Genomic DNA, 17270 nt, shown 5'->3' on the forward strand with positions numbered 1-17270 from the left:
AAAATGTAATCCTCCTAAAGCCAGATTTGGATATTTTGAAAGATTAATTCCATAAATACCTTCCAAAAAAAGATGATTTCTATGCTGTTTAATCTGTTCCAGATCATTGAAAATAATGGAAACCTTCTATTCTGCTCCCAATAGTAAGCTCTGATAGGATTGGCAGCGTGATAAAGAGGAACCTATTTCGGAGTCAGAGGACCTGTTTTCCAATCATGCATGTTTCACCTGTAAACTGAGTGCTCTCCAGCAGTTCACTTGGTACCCCCTGCTTTATAGCCTCGCCTGTCAAACAGGTGCTTGATTAATGCTGGTGTCATCTGCCCTTCGTTTCCCGGGCCTATCTCAGATCTTCACTCTTGGGTTTGCTGTTGCCTCTCCTCTCCTACCTGCGTGTTCCAACCCAGTCCAGCATCTGAACCCATCCTGACCTAGAATAGGCTCAGTTCCCTTCTCCCCACCCCTTCAATCCAAGACAGATTTCGTCTTTGTGATATTCATAGATTCTCAATAAAGAAGAGGAGGCAAGGCTGACCACAAGAATCAGCATGGTTCCCTAACACTCACAGTTGCCCCACCCCCTACCCCAGGCCATGCATCTCATTCCCTGAACAGCTCCATTTCTATGTCAGGGATTCTGCTTTTGTTCCTGCCCATCTGTCCAGTTCTAGCCCAGGGTTACCGGGTGACTGTGGATACCTGGAAGATTTCAGGTAGCAGTTGTAAGAAAGTTAATTCTTTTACATTGCAACTATTGTCTGTAGATTGACTAACTCGTACAAATATGTGTTGTTACTTTTCCAAATGAACTTGTATCAATCTTGGTTCAATCAAGACACAAAAACCACACAGTAATGTAAAGCAGGGGGTGTTTAACATAAAGAGTTATCAAACTATGATAGAAGAGTAACTATAAAGATGTAAAAAGAACTTTAAAGGGCATCCTAGGACGGAGGAAGTACCCATGAGAGGACAACTTGGAAGGAGGGGTTCAGGCTTTGCTGGAGAAGGTGTGTTTGTAGCCCACTGGATGTCGGAGAAGACGACTGTTTGCTGGGACCAGAGCTGGTCCATAGCTCCTGGGCAAGCGGGGAGCAATCTCCGATCAGGGCCTGGGAACAGGCTGGGGGGGGGGGGCTTGCAAAGGAGTGGGGAAGGTGCATGCTGTGAATTGAATATTTATCCCCCCCCCATTCATATGTTGAAGCCCAAATATGATGGTATTTGGAGGTGAGGCCTTTGGGAGGTAATTAGGTCATGAGGGTGTAGCCCCATGATGGGATTAGCACCCTTAAAGAGGAAGACAGCTATTTCTTTTTCCCTCTCTTTCTCTTCTCTGCCAGAAGACTAGACACCCATAAACTAGGAGGAAGTACTTCACTAAGAATCTGACCACATGGGCACCCTGATCTCAGACTTCCAACCTCTAGAGCTGGGAAAAATAAATGTTTGTTGTTTAAGGCACCCAGTCTGTGTATTCTGTTATAGCAGCCTGAACTGACTAAGACAGTGTAAGACCTGGAATGCTTGGTGCATGTGTTGGGAAGACAGTGGGAGCAATCCTCTGGCACATAGGCAAGCTGCAGCTGGTTGGCAGGTGCATGGAGGGAGCCAGGTTGCCTCTGTGGACATTGTGAGGCCCAGAGCACGCAATGCCCACATTGGAGGGCTGTGCAAAGGAGGTCACAGCCCAGGCTGGGGCTGAATAGTGTCTGGGGAACTGTATCTCTGGGCATGTGGCAGGGGCACACGTGGCACCACAGGCCAATCAGGCAACAGGAACAAGAAGCAGCAGAACTGAGCACACCAGAGCCAGGACGGGAAGACCCCCCCACCCCCAGCAATGTTATTCCAGCTCAAGCCCTCACTAACAAAGTTTAGCATTGTGCTCACTGTCAAGGAGAAATGCATAAAGGTTACAGTTCACGTACGCAGAGCAGTTATGGAAGGAATTTGGAACTGAGAGGCAATACATTGAAAACTGGCACGGTACTGCTGGAATCAGTGAAGTATAAATCCATTTCAACGCTTTAGTGATTCCTGGTTGATTTTGATCATTATGTATTTCTCAATTAACAGATACAAAGAGGACAACTATTAGCATGGGGGGAGGGAGTCCCCAAGATATGTTGCTGTTGAACATGAATACTTTTCCCTTGACAAGGTGAGGATCTGTTGCTCCGGCAAGCTGTCAGTCATGAATCCCAGGGATGCCCACCTGGTGGCTCGGCTCTCAATTAGCATCCTCCCTGCCCAGCTGTCAGGTTTCTGTAAATCTTGTGCTGTTCACTCTAGTGCGAATCATTTGCCTAAATTATGATAGAAACTCCTGAGTGCCTTGCATGTCACTTCTTGACCTCTGAGTCCCAGGATGCAATCAGCCTCTGTAAATACCTGGCCTTTGCTCAAATTCCCCGTCCATTTGGCTCAAAGGGGCTGTTTGGACTTTTGCCCCCTCACGAGATAGGACGGTTGACTTGAATGAACGAATGTTCAACCACCTCCTGCACAGTTCTGAGGATTACTAGGAAGAACATATACTAAATGTATGTGGAAGTGTACTGAATAGTATAAATCGTCATGATGGTTACTGTTAGTAATAGTGTAACTTTTAAATAAGGTTTTCTTTGCATTTCAGTAGATTTCATTTGCAAATTGCTGTGATGGAGATATGCATGTATATATACGTATGTATGCATGTGTGTGTGTGTGTGTACACATATATATATTCTACTCTTATATACAACTCACTGGTATCTAAGCAACTCAAAATTTCTGTAGAGTCTGCATTAAATAGAAGATTCTGTCATTAGACTCTTCTCCCTCACACACCTGTGTCTAAACATTACAGTCACCGTACTGTGTAGTCCCAAATGCTTCGGCACCTGGTCTGGAAGATAAGAACCATCTCATGTTGCATATGAGAGCTCTGACCTGAATGACATTTCCAGGAAGTAGATGAGAGTAAGGGAGAGGAGAGAAGGAGGGAGTAGTAAGAGCAAAAGTGAGTTTCATTTCAAATGAAACAAGCAAGTCAGCTGAGAGAGGGCTAGATAGCCCTGCTCACTTTGCAGGTTGAAGTTTTACCTTAAACTCAACTTTTCAGTAAAAGAAAAAAGGAAGAAGAAAACTCTAGGGTACAAATTGTGAAACTGGTAATGATGATGTGATACTGGAATTTGGTTAAAATTCAGGACAATATAAGTCAGTACAACTTTTGGCTGACACAAATAAGGAGTTATACTTAAGTGCACAAAAGCTTTCTCATGAGCCATTTGTTTTTGATTTTAATAAGGCTCCACCTCTTTAAACAGATTACCGGTAAATTCTTTTGCTAGTTTAATGCTAGAAAACAAATGGGAACCTTGAGGTTTTTCCCCTTAAGGTGCCTGCTTCTAATATCAAGATTGCTACAGCCATTTCGGGGATGGGAGTATGGAGGAGAGAGGAGACATAAAAAAAATGTTCGAGGTGGGGGAAGTCACAGGAAGAAACTCATGGTAAGGAAAGATATTTTTATAGGTGCGTGATGTGTGTAGCTAAGCAACCTGACAAGCTGATGTAGTGATTCAGGTATACAAGTTCTGAGAATTTATCTCAGCAAGCCTCTTCCTAGTGTACACTGAGCCCTGAAGATGGACAGAGGGACTGGTTGTTGGCAGAGCTCTGTCTAATGACTGATCTGAGAATCTGTGTCTACTGTTCATTTCACCAAACTTCCTTGAACTTTAGAGGTCACGTGATACGTGCATTTTTAATATTTTTAATGTGCCCTAAGAGTTATAGATCCTGAAGGATTATTTTCCAACTGGGATCTCAGTTGTGAATGTTCCTTTCTCTACCCACAACCTTACTGGTCTTCTCTCCCACTCTCCAAATCTGCTCGACTTGTTTCCTAACCAACCACAGCCCAACACTGGATTCCATCGTCAACTGACTTCCTCTTCTTTTGACCTTCCTGAGCCCATGGATCACCCTCCATCAACTTTCTGTACATCTCCATCAGTCTATGAAGCCCAGCTTTAAGAAGACCAATCTGTGTGAAGTCCTGCCTCAACCAAGACCCAGGCACAACATCATCACTATCGCATATTGTCTATCACTCCTTTGCTACGGGAGCCTCTCCTGTGTTCCCCTCATAGTGGCTATTTGAGGAGCCTCTGTCTGCAAACTTCCTTCTTCCCTCTCCACAGATGATCAGACCACCTGTTTAATTTTTTTTTTTTTTTTTTTTTTTTTTTACTGAGACGATCCAAGTCAACATGTGTGAGTTTCGTCAATTAAACTTGTCTTCAATTCAAATGATCTATCTTTACATCGTTTTCTTGGTTCTTATTTTCAGACTCAAAGAAGATGTAGTCTCTGAGTCCTGGATCAGCAATTCCCAAACTTGACTGCCTGTTAGAATCAATTAGGAAATATTACATGTTTTGTTGCCCAGGCACCCCCAGACCAATTAAATCAGAAGCTCTGGAGGTGGGATCCAGGCCTTGACTGTTTTGAAGGCTCCCAAATGACTCCTTTATGCATCCCAGCTTAAAAACCACTTTTTTAGCTCTATTTGGTCTCAGCTCAACTTCGAAGGGTGTTTGCACCCGTCATTATTCTCTCCCTTCCCACATCTTCACTCTCCTCCCACCCCTTTTGCTTCCTGTATTCTACCTTTCAATATTTACAGGTCTCCCAAATTAAGCAAATGTTTCCCTTTACCTTGCTGTCTTCTCTAGCAACCACGCTACTTGCCTACTTCTGTTTGCTGTCAAATGTGTGAAAGAGACTGTCTGTACCTTCAGCTTATACTTCCTCCCTCATTTTGCTAGTAATCTGCTTCTAAGTTCTCTATTGAAGCACTTTTCTGAAGTTAAGTATGAACTTAATTTTCTTCCCCGAATTGAAGAGACTTGATACTGTGGATATCTCCTCCTTGAAGTGCTTGACTTCTAAAACACTACCTCATCCATCTTCTCCTTTATTCATCAGCCTTATATTCTTTGTTCTCTTTCCTCTATTCATCACCCTTCTTTTCCTTACTCCCTAATATAAACATTTTCAGGCCCTTTCCTCAACTGCCTGGTTTTCTCTTCCCACTTTCACCATCTCTTTTCAGGGATGTATGCATAACATTTATATTTTTGTGGCAGGATAGCTGTTCCTCTAACTCTCTTCTTTCTCCTCCTCACCTCTGATGGGAAATGCATCTTTGGGAAGATGGGGTAGAGAGAGACAGAGCCCACCCTGTGAGAATGTGTAGGTCAGTGGTTTAGAACAATGATGCTGCAACCCTACTGCACTGGTTAGAACCCCAGCCCTCCTAGGTAGCTTTGTGATGTTAGCCACTCTGTGTCTCAATTTCCTCTGTAAGAAAAAGAAAATGATAGCACCTACCTTAGAAGGCTGTTATAAGGAACAAATTAGTTAATTTATATAAAGTGTTTAGAATAGTCCCTGGCATATGATAAGTGCTGGATCATTTTTAGCTCTTTTTAGAGACATCAATATAAGAAGAGGAGTTTTTGGTGTCATACTTTGTTTTGTTGTTCCATTCCGAAAAATTCACATCACCCGAGCATGATACTACCTCAGCCCCCAAAGACCTGCTTCAGAGTCCTGAAGTTAATGCTTGAGGCCCTCATAGTGAGCCTCCAAGATGGATATAGGATGCTGTGAGGAAGGATCTAGGAATAGAAAACACAGAAGGGAATTCCAGTAGGGGGCAGGGGAGGTAAGAGGGTGGGTAGATTAGAGAGAGGGAGAGGCCCCTCTGAGGAGCAGGCACTGTCTTTTGGCCTCAAGGAGTGTGTGTGTGTGTGTTTCTGCTAACAGACTCTAAGTGAACAGCTTTCTAGATATGGTATTGTGATCACAGTGGAGAGGTTATATTTTTGGATGCACAAATTTCAAATTCCTGACCTCTCACCCGAGTAAGAGTTCTATCTCCAATAGTTTATTATTCATCAAACCTTGGATATCCAGCTATCCGCTCAGCATAACACATCTTCCCTTTAGAGCCATCTCTGTCCAAAACTTATTTATGCCATTGGAAACACCTTTCCTCCAATCGCACAGAATTGAGCTCTGTAGTTATTTCCAATTCCTCACTCTTAAAATGCAAGCTCTAATGTGTGCTAGCTAAGTGACCTTACCTAGGCTATTTGCATTTCTGATCTACATTTCTTTATCTGTAAATTGTAGTTAATTTTAACTACCTCATATGGGTTGTTGAAAGAATAGTGGTACTACCACTATGACTACTACTAGAAGTAGTATTAATATTAGTAGTAATATAGAAGAATAGTACTGGTAATAATAATTGTGACTAATATTTGTTGATCTCTTAGTATTTTCTCATTTAATCCTTATAACAACTCTATGAAGCAGGGTTGTATGTTTTATCTTTGGGTCACAGAATAAGAAAATGAGACCTACAGAAGCTCATCCATTCATTCAGCAAGTGTTTACTGAAAGCCTAGTCTGTACCAGACACTTTTCTAAGAGCTTGAGATTCTCCAGTACGTAAGACAGCATCCTTGATCTTATGGAACTTACATCCTAATTAGGGCTAACTAAGTCAACAAATAAAATAATTACAGACTGTGAAGAGTCCTGAGAAGTAAAAGGTAGAGTCTTGTGAGAGCGACTAATAGGTGGGTTGGCCTACTTTGGGTTGAGTAATTTAAAAAGGCATATATTTAAAATGTATAACCAATAAGGACCTACTGCACAGCACAGCGAACTCTGCTCAATATTATGTAACCACCTAAATGGGAAAAGAATTTGAAAAAGAATAGATACATGTATATGTATAACTGAATCACTTTGCCGTACACCTGAAACTAACACAGCATTGTTAATCAACTATACTCCAAAATAAAATAAAGTTAAAAAAAAGGCCTAATGAGTTTAAAAAACAAAAAGGAAAAATTTCCTTTAAAGAAAAAAAAAAGGCATCTCTAACTAGTGACATTTAAGCTGAGATGTAAGGGATGAGAAAGGATTTAACCAAGAAAGGACAGAGGGGAGAGTCCAGAGGCCTCAAAACCAGCAGGAACTAGCATGTTTAAGAGACTTAGAGACAGGCAGGCCTGGAGCAAAGTGGGGCTGACAGTGTTGAGGGAAGTGAGGTGGGAGAGGCCTGAGGATGGAGAACTCTGTGCACCATGACAAGGAGTTTGGAGCTTATTCTATGCCCTGGGAAGACTGGATAGAGTGAGAGCAGTGCAAAGACTAATCTGAATTAGAATTTAAAATATCCCTCTGGCTTCAGTGTGATGTAAGGCTGATGAGGGTGCAAGACGTAAACCTGGGAGACCAGCAGGGCGGCTACTCCAAGAGCCACGGCAGGAGATGATGGAGCTTGGGCTCAAGGAACAAGTGGAGATGGACACAAGTGAAGAGATGAGGGGCCTATTTTTTTTAATATAAATTTATTTATTTATTATTTTAATTTTATTTTTGGCTGCGTTGGGTCTTCGTTGCTGCACGCGGGCTTTCTCTAGTTGCAGCGAGTGGGGGCTCCTCTTCGTTGCGGTGCGTAGGCTTCTCATTGCTGTGGCTTCTCTTGTTGCTGAGCACGGCCTCTAGGCGCACAGGTTCAGTGGTTGTGTCTTGCGCACTCTAGAGTGCAGGCTCAGCAGTTGTGGCTCACGGGCTTAGTTGCTCCGTGGCATGTGGGATCTTCCCGGACCAGGGCTCGAATCCGTGTCCCCTGCATTGGCAGGTGGATTCTTAACCACTGCGCCACCAGGGAAGTCCCGAGGGGCCTATTTTTAGGCAGAGGCTTCGTGATGTGCTGAGGGATGTGGAGGGAGGTGAGGAAAAGGGAGGACTTAAAAAGAGTTTCTAGCTTAAGCCACTGGGTGAATGGCAGGGCCAGGAACTGAGTTGGGAGGACTGGAGTAAAAACAGGTTTTGACAAAAAGAGATGGACGTGAAATCAAGTTTGGCTGTGTAAAAATGAGAGAGAGGAACCATGCAAATGAAGAGGTCAGTTAGACAGTTGAATATACGAATGTGGATGAGAGAGAAAAAATATGGGTTTATCTGCATATACATGGTGTTTAGGGCCACTGGGTTGGAGGAGAAAATATGCATAGAAAAGAGCAGGCCCCCCCAGGTCTGAGCACCCCAACATTGATAATTTATAGGTCTGGCAAAGGAGAAGAATCCACAGATGAGAAAAGAGAATCTTGTCCCAAGTCATCCAGTTAGTAAGGAGCTGAGCTGTGATGAATGATGTAGGATTTGTGAAGAGTCCCACCGGGACCGAGAAACCCTCCTCCCCAGAACCAGAATTACCGCAACATCTTATTCCACCTCAAAACTGCTCGTCTGGCCTTCAAGGCCAACTTGAATGGACTCATTGCTACTTCCCCCAAACTATTTCTGGCACCACAGATGTTCCTAAATATTTGTTGACTAAGACACACTCTACAACTTACGAAGTTCTAGGTACTTGTAGGGCACAGTTTTAGGTAACGGTAACCATCACAACAATAATATTCAGTCAGTCAACAAACATCGGGCGTTTGCTGCATGTCAGGCCCTCTTCAAGCTCCTGAGGAGACTCCAGATAACAAACAGGTGAAGGCCCCGCTCTTGTGGAGCTGACACTGGAGAGGGGGGTCTCCCCGTTCTAGTCTTCTCAGGGGCCTGCCCACGGGGCATATCCATTCCAACCTCTTCAAATGTTCATTCTTCCTCCTTACCTTCTTTCCTCCCCTCCCTGTATTCAAATCCTCCATTTCCATAGAAGCCAGACAGTCAAAAAATAGCATCAGTTACATTCCCACCGGTGAGTGCTGATGTATCTAAACATCAACATCCTCTGCCCACCTCCGCTCCTGCCTACAGAGATCCTGCTCCAGTGAGAGACATCAACATAGAAAGCTGTGCAGAGACAATCAGAGCTCCATGTGTCAGCTGATACCAAGAGAGAAATCGAGAGAAACAGACTCTCAGAGGAAGGGGTGTGAAAGCATGAGCTTTGGTGACTAAAATGGAAGAGGGACTTTAGGGAGAGACGGAAGGTAGATGAGAGGTCAGCAAAACAATTTCAGGCCACCCAGATGGAATGCTAAACCCAGAAGGCCCATTAACAAGTTTCCAGCGGTCATCTGTGCTCCATGCCGATTGCCAAGATCGGGAGGCAGTGAGAGCCACCCTGGGGCTTTTCTCAGCAGCCTGGGCGTAGAGGAAGGCGCTTACAAGGAAGGTCAATTCTTCATCCCTAGCAAGCGCAGGCTATATTGGGGAAGTTTCCCTGGGGTTAACCTATTTACACTAAAGCCTTCTTAACCACGCAGATTAGTCTAATGCTCTCCGATGTGGTTACACAGATTATTCTCCCATATCTTACCTACAGCTAACAAACAAATAACTTCCATGAGCACAACTGGCACAGTCAAATAGTGCATTATGATTTAATATACGTGAAGGATCATCTATATTAAACAGCAGTGGGACACGGGTTAATTTCCCTGTATTCCAGCAGATGGAGCTGCAGCCTGGAGGGGCTCAATGCACGTCAATGGCTGACGCGCACCCCTCAGAAAAGTCAGTAACAAGAAGTGTGGGGAAAGAGGAGAATGACCAGTAATAATAATATCAACGACAACGTTAGCTGGTACAGAACAATTCTGTGACTGTACACTTGTCTGAATCAGTGTCTGATACACAGTAAGCACTCAAGTAATGAATGAATTCATTTGACATAATCTGGTGACCAGATTGTGGCTTGAACATGCTTAGAGTAGTGATTTTCTCCTCCTCATTCGGCTTTGCTTTCCTCTCCCGTTCCTTTGAATATTTGGATATATACACCCTTTGGATGCTCATTTCCCATCAAAGTGTCACGGAAAAATTCTGTGAAACTTGACTGCAGGGTCACACCGATGTCAAAGGGAGGTGTCGGGAGAGGCATGTGATAAAAATAGCCTAACCGAGGTTCCCACCTGTTTCCCACGACCGAACTCTGTGCTCCAGGCACTGTTTCTTTCCCCCTTACCCAGCGCCATCTGCATCAGTATCAGCTGGGTTGCTTGTCAAAAATTCCAATTCCCAGGCCACAACCCAAAGAATCTGATTCAATGCTTCTGGGCTGGGGCACCTCAAATAGTTCCTCCGCACAACCAAGCTTGAGACTCTCTCTTCTAGAGGAGGAGAGCCGACAATCCTTTATCCTCAGTCCTGAAACCCAGAGAGCGCTAAAAACTCTGAAAACTGAAACATTTGCATAACTGACTGGCGTGGCAGAATCTGACCCATGAAGTGCTATGAAGCTATGCAGGATTCTTATTATTGCACATAATGCAAACATTCACACACTTCCCTAGGAAGTATGAGTGTGTTTGATTAGAAGGTGCCGTCCCAACCCCACTGGGGATATTATGAGATATGTGGCGTGCGCGCTGAACTGCCTTTCTGAAGTCCAAACACCTTTCGAATTAACAAACACATATCGCCTCAAGGGTTTCAGATAAAAGACACCTGTACTGTGTTCTCACATCCCAACTGTAGGTGGTGTTTGAAGCAGTTATATTTGGGTTTGACAATGATAAGAAAGCCTAATAAAAAGATAACTGGGGCTTCCCTGGTGGCGCAGTGGTTGAGAGTCCGCCTGCCGATGCAGGGGATGCGGGTTCGTGCCCCGGTCCGGGAAGACCCCACGTGCCGCGGAGCGGCTGGGCTCGTGAGCCATGGCCGCTGAGCCTGCGCGTCCGGAGACTGTGTTCTGCAACGGGAGAGGCCACAACAGTGAGAGGCCCGCGTACCTCCAAAAAAAAAAAAAAAAGATGACTGGATTGGGAGCTGAGAGACTTCATCTTTCTGGGCTTCTGTTGTTTCTCCTGAAAATGAAGGAGGAGATGACATTTACGGCCTTCTGGCTCTAAAATTCTGATTTTCACTCCTTGTTGCTCTCTTAAGAAATGTTGAGGCATTAATGCCACAAAGAGTAGATTGTGGCGTCATTATTTTCACTAAGAAAATTTTAAAAGGTAAAAACCTTTCTCTGTCTTCTGGGTTTTCAGACAAATCCTTGACTGACATTTCTCTTGGTGGAGCGAAAGAGCATTTATGCAACTTTACAGATATTTGGATACATTATTGCACTCAGCAGAACTGCTGGGAAACTGCTAGAATAGAGAAGTAGTCATGCGCTCCAGAGAGTACTATGGAACACTATGGAAAAAAGTATTATTTATGTTACTTATAAGAGACACAGATCTGAAATAAGACTCCATTACCAGCTGCCCTCAGAGCTTAATTCATCCAAGGGCAACAAGCTGGCTCTTAGAGAATCCCAGTGATCCCTTAGCCCATGTAATTCAGGGCCTTCTCTAGCCCTCTGTGCAGTAACTGATGTTTAAATGCTCATCCTAAGACCCTGTGAAATTCCAAAGCAAGATATTGAGCAATTTTTTAAAAGCTCATGAAACACATAATAAAGCAAAACAACAAGCTCTGAATTTGTTCTATCAGAAGCAATGTGTTACAGGTTGAATTGTGTCCCCCTAAAATACATAGGTTGAAGTCCTAACCCCCCAGTAAACAAGGAATGTGCACTTCCTCGGAAACAGGGCCTTCACAGAGGTGATCAAGTCAAAGTGACGTCCTTAAGGGGTGGCTCCATTATTGGGTGACTTTTTTTTTTTTTAACTTTTTAACATCTTTATTGGAGTATAATTGCTTTACAATGGTGTGTTAGTTTCTCCTTTATAACAAAGTGAACCAGCTATACATATACACATATCCCCATATCTCCTCCCTCTTGTGTCTCCCTCCCTCCCACCCTCCCTGTCCCACCCCTCTAGGTGGTCACACAGCACCGAGCTGATCTCCCTGTGCTATGCGGCTGCTTCCCACTAGCTGTCTATTTTACCTTTGGTAGTGTATATATGTCCATGCCACTCTCTCACTTTGTCCCAGCTTATCCTTCCCCCTCCTATTGGGTGACTTCTAATCCAATATGACTGACGTCCTTATAAGAAAGGGAAATTTGCACACACACACACACACAAGAACACTGTGTAAGCAAGAAGATGGCCAAGGAGATAAACCAAGGAGACAGGCCTTGCAAAATAATATACAATGTTTAGTCCAACGACAGAGGGAGGTGCCTGTGAGCTCTGGTGTGAGCATTTGAGCACAGATTGCACTCCTGGCTTCATGTATGCCCCATTCTTCATTTTCCATTGTTTCATTTTTCTAATTTTGTCTTCTGCTTTTTTAGCTTGCTGTCCTAGATGTATCTTTGTAAGCTGCCTGAATTCTTTTTAGCTTTAGAAATGATATACTTTGGTAAGTAACTGTTACCTTGCCTGGCCACATCTTGCTCACTTAACAGTAGGTACGAAACAATTAAATGGCCAAGTCCAGCTCTCCTATAACTATTGGGGAAGGAACTGTGAGAGATGATAAGGTTTAGTTTCACAGGACACATGCCTTCTGCACTCTGGGAAAGAATTCTTCAGGCAATATGTTACTTTAAAGTGGGGCTTGAGTCACCCCAAAGTCAGGACTCTCTTCAACTCTTCATGACACAGAGCGGAGAGGGGGGAGATCATTTCCAGATGAATGGCTGTGGTAGGAATTTTATAAAGTGTATTAAGAATGAAAGGAAAAAGGATGACTGTTTACTACACATCTGCTATGTGCTAGGCAATGCTATGCAACACATGATTTAATCTTTACAATGACTTTAAGGAGGTATTCTCAGCGCCCTACTTAAAACCGAGAAATATGTAGCTCAGAAAGGTAAAGTCATTTGTCTAAGAGCAGATAATTAGTAAAAAGTTGAGCTGAGATTTGATGGAGAAATCTGACTCAACTTCACAATATTTCCATCCCTCCAGATTTGCCTCCTTAAAATTCACACAATTTTTGGCTCTTTGCCATACAAATCAGGATCATCAATAACTGTAGAAAGATAGTTGATGAAAAATCTTACCTTAAATTGAACATTTAGAAATGTTAGACCAAGACACTCAAAAGGATCTGTATTTGGTATAAAGGTATATGGCGTGAAAACATGTGGACCACAGAAGAGGATCAGGAAAAATATTTGGAGTCATAGCAATGAAAACAGGGTAACTCTAGACTAGGTTTTTCACCAAGTTTTCAGTGAGAAGGGATTGGAAGTTAATATCAGAGCCACTCTATCGATTGTAGATGTTATATTCCGATCCTTGGAAAGTAGGCTGTGACAGAAATTAGTAGTTGTCCTGTAGAATCCATTCTCTTCTTTTAAAAATAGTATGTGGTTACCCAGTTCAAGTTTTTATTTCACAGCTTTCCTTGCAGAGAGGTGTGGCCATGAACTTGGTTCTGGCCAATGGAATATGAGTGGAGCTGCTGTGGGCCACGGCTTGCTGTGCTCTTAGAGGGCAGGGGGTGCCGTCCCGTGCCCTCTACTCCTTCCTCTGGCTGGGAGGAAGGTGTGGTGGTGAGAGCTGAATCAGCCACTGTAGACCTTCAGATGGAAACCAGTTGAGGATGAAAGAGTAAAAAAAAAATAAGGGCCTCAAGATCGTGGGGTCATCTCAACAGGCTGTATTGCCAACTTGCCCTTTTATACTGGAGAGACATAAACGGTCTATGTTTTAAAAGCCACTGTTATTTTGAGTCTCATTGTTACTGCAGTCAAACCAATACTCCAGTTAATAAGTTACATCTAATAACTAAATAGAACACCTCATTTCCAAATCTTCCAAATGCAAATGTATGTGAAAGTTTTCTCTGTAGCCTTATCTACTCCTTTTCAGTTTTCCCTTTGTGACCCAGTTGCTACCAACAAGGAGAGATCTTTAAATATTGGGGGTGCTTCACGTCCTTGGTTCCTGTACTCTCGTCAGGAAAAAATCTACCCATGGGAACCTGGCTTCTCATGTTCCCTTAGGAGCATCTGAGCTGAATCTGGAAACTCTGATTCATTTCTTTTGAGTGTAGTTGTGAAAGTGAAGGCATCGTGAGGATGATCTGATATTTATTAGTGATTTTGTTTAAGCACAAACAGTCCAAAAAGTGACTGGAAATTTCTGCCAAGATCTGACCTAAAAAGCCCTTTGCAAGCTGGGCAGGGTGTTGGATGAGGGGTTTCTCAGACTTGCCTGAGGTTTCTAGACATAGTACATTGGCAGCTTCCGGAAGAGACGGGGGAGGGGGTGTTAGAACCAGAATTCCCCTATAGTCCCCTTTTCTAAAATAGAGTTTAGAGAAGATGTGGGAGGAGTCCCCCTAAACCACTGAGAAGTCTCAGTTGTAAAACCAGTGACTTATTGATGAGCACATATGGGGTCAACTGCAAGTTCTATAATCCATTTCAATGATGAGGAAAAGTGAAAGCGCATTTACCCAACTTCAGTCTCTATTCTAACAGGCAATCGCACTCAGCGAAACTGCTAGGAAAGTTGTTAGAGGGTTTAAAGCAGAGTTAGTTTCAGGTGGGATCAGGAATTGCATGTAAGTCTCTTGAATTTTGACTTCAAGTTTGCCAGAGCAGAACACAAGGGGCCAGCCTGACATAACAGATGCTCGAGTTAGGGTGGGTGGGATGGGGGAGGCGGGGAGACCACCTAGACATATCAGCTAGTGCCAGGAAGATGAGCCTGATTATGGGCAAAAATCCTCCCTGGAAATGGAGATATTAGAATTATGCGTGTTTTTTTTTTGTGTTTGTTTTGCATAAGGTAAGAAAGAAAAGTGAGGGGAAGAGGAAAATCATGGGGCTCATTAAATTAAAAAAAACAAAAATCCATAATGAATATTGGGGGGGAATTATGTTGTAAGGAGAGATAAAAGTATAAATTCCATCATTTTTTTTGCCTAACACAAGAAGTCTGTTCATTAAATTGAAAAAGCACAAGGCCCAATGGTAATTATTCAAATAATGTCATCACATCATATTTCTAAGTCCTGGGCGGATATAGGTGAGGAAAACTAAGCAGATATGATAGTCCCTGTCTGGAAAATAAAATCCTAGGCAGATAACAGTGACCTAGATTGAGGAAAGCTACAAGGCTACAAGCTTTTATTTTCAACATTCTTGTTTTGCTATCTCCCCAAAGAAATTTCTGCAGCTCTGGACTCGTATTGAGTTAAGCTAAAACTTAGAAACATATGGGTTAATGAATTTTCTCTAGTAGTAGAAAAACAAGTTATGCGAGAAGAAGCCTATCTTAACAGCAAGTAACTGCTGGCATCCTAAGAAACCTCTACTATCTTTCTTTTTATTTAGTTGGTAGGATGTTACTGGTAGAAAAATGGATATTCCGGAACAAATCAGTGTGAGCCATTGCCACAGGTGGTTTCAAGCCAAAAGCCCCATCTTCACTTATGGCACAAGAAAAATACTGTAATTCTCTGAACGCTTCCCTCTCAGGCTGCCCGAAGTCCTTTGTTTATTGTCATGAGGCGATGCTGATATGAGTTGGTCTCCAGACTGAGGCTGATACACAGTCTTGCTGGCCAGCTTTCTTTAGGCTGAACAAGGTCTTCTCATGTCTCAGGCCAAATACTAAGGAAGTGTCCAAGGCGAGAATTATTTGAAATACGGGGAGAGTTGGTGCCTCTACTGAGTTTATGCCTCAAAGTAATGAAACCAATCTCTGAAACACAAACTCTGACACACAGCAATCACAAACGGAGGAGCAAATATAGGGGCTGTTGAATGAAGGGGTAACTCAGCCAGGCCTTAGCAAAAACAGTGTTTGGAAACAGATGACATAAAAGACTAAAAATATCTGGCACAAGCAGGGTTATTAAGAATGGCAGGGGCCAGCCGAGTATGGAACATGTGCCCGGATGTGGACTCAGGCTTAGTTTATACGGCTAAGGAAGTCCCGTGTTTCGGAGAATATGTGGATCCCTGTGTGTATGGACACCTCACCAGGGATATTTGTAAATGTGACTTTAACAGACTGCCCCTTAGTTAACTTCATTACGGTCTTTACTATGACTTCTCTAAGGAGAAAATAAAAGTATATAAAATAAAAAGTATATAAAATAAAAGTATATAAAATATACTTGAATATGATGCAAGAGTTTTTGGATACATAGGTGTGTCACTTTGTGATCTTATACACTTTTAAAATAAAAATGCGTTGATTATTATCTAAAAGTTGTTGCTGTTCTTTTGGATCTTTAAAAAACTGTCTTCAACCTATGAATCCAAGAAGAGTGTATTATGGAGAAAGGAGGTCCTCAAAAGTTAAGAGACTGTAAAATACCAGAGTAAGATTTGCCAGGTGCCTTTTTCTCTTGACGCTGTTGACTTGTATTCTGTGAATCATACATACTGACCCAGGGCGAGAACAGGCACCAGGTAGATGTCAGTGTGTTTTGAAAGACAGGAGGAGATACACAAGAACTTTTATTAGAACAAAAAGGAGAAATAATCTATTTTTAGGTTCAACCTGTTCAACTTCATATTCTAATATCATTTTCTTTAATATTTTAATTTATTAAAATTCTAGATCTTTCATTTGACTAGGAAATCCTCCTTGGGAGCCGTGGGGTCTGGCTCTGACACAGAATCAACAAGGGATACTGGTTGCCAGAATTAGCTTTCTGTAAAATGCTTTTGCTTTTGAGGATCAAATCATATAATATTTATGAAAGTACATTGAAACTATAAATCATTATACAAATGGAATGCACTATTTTATAAAATTATTATCGTTTGCTCATAGAATCATGGCTTGGTTATCCTGAGAACTAATTGGGTTTTCTGTTTTACCAAAAAACAAAGGAAAAATCAACAATAACACACTTTGTCTCTTCTCACTGACTTACAAAGCATTCTGCTATAGGTCAAGTGATTTAAAGCTAGCCTAGCAATTATCTTTCTGTTTTCCCTTTCCCTGAAAGGCAAGACTTTGTGCAAAGTCATCTGCTGACAGTTTCCTGTCCTTGCTGCTAACTACAACCGCAATTTGGTTAAGAGCCTTGATCCCTGAAAATAAGTCTTTCTTGCAAAAAAGACATCATAAAGTTTAGCTATAAAATAAACATCTTTTGTTTCATCTAGATAATAAAAAAGAACATTCATATTCTTACATTTCTTTGAACGGAAAAGTAGCTAGTCAAATTCATGTCAAATGTTTAAAAGACAAAGAGAGAATGGAATTAAATATTTAGACTATATCTGATAGATAAAGGATTAAGTTAATTTATAAAAGAGCCCATTAAGTTAGAAAAAGACAATTCAAAATAAGTGACAAAATAACATAAACATGCAATTCCTAGAAGTGAAATAAGTGATTAATAAACACAGA

General features: G+C 42.3%; 1 long non-coding RNA gene across 3 annotated transcripts in view; it reads left to right on the forward strand.

Moving 5' to 3' along the window:
- LOC132437252 (uncharacterized) overlaps window positions 1-17270 on the forward strand; it is a 64066-nt gene that overhangs the window by 29555 nt on the left and 17241 nt on the right. Inside the window, exon 3 of one of the 3 annotated variants that reach the window (XR_009521989.1) lies at window positions 3910-4297. The exons of the other annotated variants lie outside the window; for them this stretch is intronic. This is a non-coding gene — a long non-coding RNA (uncharacterized lncRNA). Of the gene's footprint in view, window positions 1-3909; window positions 4298-17270 lie in introns of those variants that run through there. 3 annotated transcript variants of the gene reach the window in all.

The sequence above is a fragment of the Delphinus delphis genome, chromosome 14 (genome assembly GCF_949987515.2).
Source record: "Delphinus delphis chromosome 14, mDelDel1.2, whole genome shotgun sequence".
NCBI lineage: Eukaryota > Metazoa > Chordata > Mammalia > Artiodactyla > Delphinidae > Delphinus > Delphinus delphis.